The sequence below is a fragment of the Arachis duranensis genome, chromosome 10 (assembly GCF_000817695.3).
Source record: "Arachis duranensis cultivar V14167 chromosome 10, aradu.V14167.gnm2.J7QH, whole genome shotgun sequence".
NCBI lineage: Eukaryota > Viridiplantae > Streptophyta > Magnoliopsida > Fabales > Fabaceae > Arachis > Arachis duranensis.
In genome coordinates this window covers 47,732,976-47,736,279 of record NC_029781.3, presented here as the reverse complement: position 1 = coordinate 47,736,279, position 3,304 = coordinate 47,732,976, and positions in this window count along the sequence as shown.

Here is a 3,304-nt window from a genome sequence, read left to right as displayed (position 1 = left end):
ACTCTCGATCATAGATTGTAGAATTGTTTGATGATGGATTTTGTGTCGGTTTAGACTATACTACGATTGGTTACTTGATAATTTCTATACCGGCTAAAAATTATTCAACATTGATAAACAAGAAATTAAATCAGAGAATTTAGATAATTTAAATAAAATCCTTGACTGGGAGTAGATTCGTTGTAAGCCCTATTCTTGTTGAAGTACTCTCAAGATTAATTGATAATTGAAGGTTGCTCTGTTTAGTTATCCCTTACTAGGTAGAGGAAAGTCAAGCAAGTTGGAAAGCTATTTCTAGTCACAAGTCCTAATCCTCTCCATTAGGAAGGACTAGTGTCAATGACTGGAGGGTGATCCAAAAATAAAGCGAATTACAATTTTTCTCTTGAGTAATCCAACTCAAGGTTTCCTTTCAATCATCTCCCAATCAAGTAATGGAGCTACTCGCTCATCATAATTATAGACTTCACAAAATCAATGGGGAAAATAAGAGAAGACATAATAAGTAATAATAAAAGAGATTAATTAGAAGTAGAAGTAGTTCTGTATTAATAACTTGTAAAAATAATCCAATGTCAACTTCTGGAAAAATTAAGAATATGGAAGAGTAAATGAAAAATAAATGACAAGCTCTTTTGACTAGTACCAGAGGTAGATTCTTCTCAAAAGCTAAAGCCAAAAAAATCTTCAAAATACTAATTTATGAATGTTCAAGTGAGAAACCTAGGCGAGGAGTAAATTCAGATCTAAAAACTAAAAATTATGCAGAATGAATTGTTGTTCTCGTCTCTGCATGTTCCCTGATTCTAATCTGTGTTTCTGGGCTGAGAACTGGGTTGAAATGCGGCCCAGAAACTCTGCCAGCGACTTTTGTAATTCTGTAGATCGCGCACGCCACGCGGCCGCATCGTCCACGCGATCGCGTCACTCAGTGTTTCTCGTACCACGCGTGCGCGTCATCCATGCATTTGCGTCGTTCGTGCAGCTTCCAATCTGCACGGTCGCGTCAGGCACGCGAGCGCGTCACTGAGATTTCTTCCATTTCGCGCGGTTGCGTGAGCCATGCGATCACGTGACTTCTCGCTGGTCATTTTCTCAATTCCTTGTGTTCCTTCCATTTTTGCATGCTTCCTCTTCATTCCTTATGCCATTCCTGCCCTATGAAGCCTGAAACACTTAACACACAAATCATGGCACCGAATGGTATGAAGGAAGATAAAAATATATAACTAAAAGGTCTTCAGGAAACAAGTTTTCAATCACAGAATATTTCTAGGAAGGAATTATAAATACATGCAAATCATATGAATAAGTGGGTGAAGACTTGATAAAACCACACAATTAAACACAATATGAATCACAAAATAGTGGTTTATCATCCACCTTAGTGATGGCGGCTAGTTCTTCCTCTTGAAGATCCAATGGAACGCTTGAGCTCCTCTATGTCTCTTCCTTGTCTTTGTTGCTCTTCCCTCATGGCTATTTGATCCTCTCTGATTTCATGGAGAATAATGAAGTGCTCTTGGTGCTCCATCCTTAGTTGGTCCATATTGGAACTCAAATCTCCCAAAGAGGTGTTGAGTTGCTCCCAATAGTTTTGTGGAGGAAAATGCATCCCTTGAGGCATCTCAGGGATTTCTTGATGAGGGACTTCCTCATGCTCTTGTTGAGATCCATGAGTGGGCTCTCTTATTTGCTCTATCCTCTTTTTAGTGATGCGCTTGTCCTCTTCAATGAGGATGTCTTCCTCTATGACAATTCCAGCTAAATTGCATAAGTGACAGATGAGATGAGGGAACGCTAACTGGTGCACGTAAATTGTGATCATCAACAATGGCTCCAATAACTTGGTGCCCTCAAACGTGAATCACATTTTGTCACAACTCCGCACAACTAACCAGCAAGTGCACTGGGTCGTCCAAGTAATACCTTACATTAGTAAGGGTCAATCCCATGGAGATTGTTGGCTTGAATCAAGCTATGGTCACCTTATAAATCTCAGTTAGGCGGATTCAAATGGTTATAATGGTTTTCGAATATAAAGATCAATAAAACATGAAATAAAAATAGAGATACTTATGTAATTCATTGGTGGGAATTTCAGATAAGTGCATGAAGATGCTGTGTTCCTTCTGAATCTCTGCATTCCTACTACTTCATCCAATCATTCTTACTCCTTTTCATGGCAAGCTGTATGTAGTGCATCACCGTTGTCAATGGCTACTTCCCATCCTCTCAGTGAAAATGGTCATCTACGGTTTCCCGCATGGCTAATCAGCTGTTGGTTCTCGATCATGTCAGAATAGAATCCAGTGATTCTTTTGCGTTTGTCACTACACCCAACACTCGTGAGTTTGAAGTTCATCACAGTCATTCAATCCCTGAATCCTACTAGGAATACCACTTACAAGGTTTAGACTTTCGGGATTCTCATGAATGCTGCCAATGGATTCTAGCTTATACCACGAAGACTCTGATCTCACGGAATGGAAGGCTCGGTTGTCAGCGTTCGGTCTAAGGTAGAACGGAGGTGGTTGTCAGGCACGCGTTCATAAGGATGGATGATGATGGGTGTCACGGATCATCACATCCATCAGGTTGAAGTACGAGTGATATCTTAGAACAAGAATAAGCTTGAATTGAATAAAAGGACAATAGTAATTGCATTAATTTCGAGGTACAGCAGAGCTCTACACCTTAATCTATGGTGTGTAGAAACTCCACCATTGAAAATACATAAGTGATGGTCCAGGCATGGCCGAGAGGCCAACCTCCAAGACGTGATCAAAGGATCATAAAGTAATCCAAAAATAATCCAAATATGTCTAATACAATAGTAAAATGTCCTATTTATACTAGACTACTTACTAGGGTTAACAAAAATAAGTCTAAGTGCAGAAATCTACTTCCAGGGCCCACTTTGGTGTGTGCTTGGGCTGATCTTGAGCTTTACACGTGCAAAGGCTTGTCTTGGAGTTAAACGCCAAGTTGTAATGTGTTTTTGGCGTTTAACTCTGGTTTGTGACGTGTTTTTGGCGTTTTACTCCAGAATGCAGCATGGAACTGGCGTTGAACGCCAGTTTGCGTCATCTAATCTCAAATAAAGTATAAACTATTATATATTGCTGGAAAGCCGTGGATGTCTAATTTTCAACGCAGTTAAGAGCGTGCCATTTGGAGTTCTGTAGCTCCAAAAAATCTATTTTGAGTGTAGGGAGGTCAGATTCCAACAGCATCAGCAGTCCTTTGTCAGCCTCCTATCAGATTTTTGCTCAGGTCCCTCAATTTCAGCCAGAAAATACCT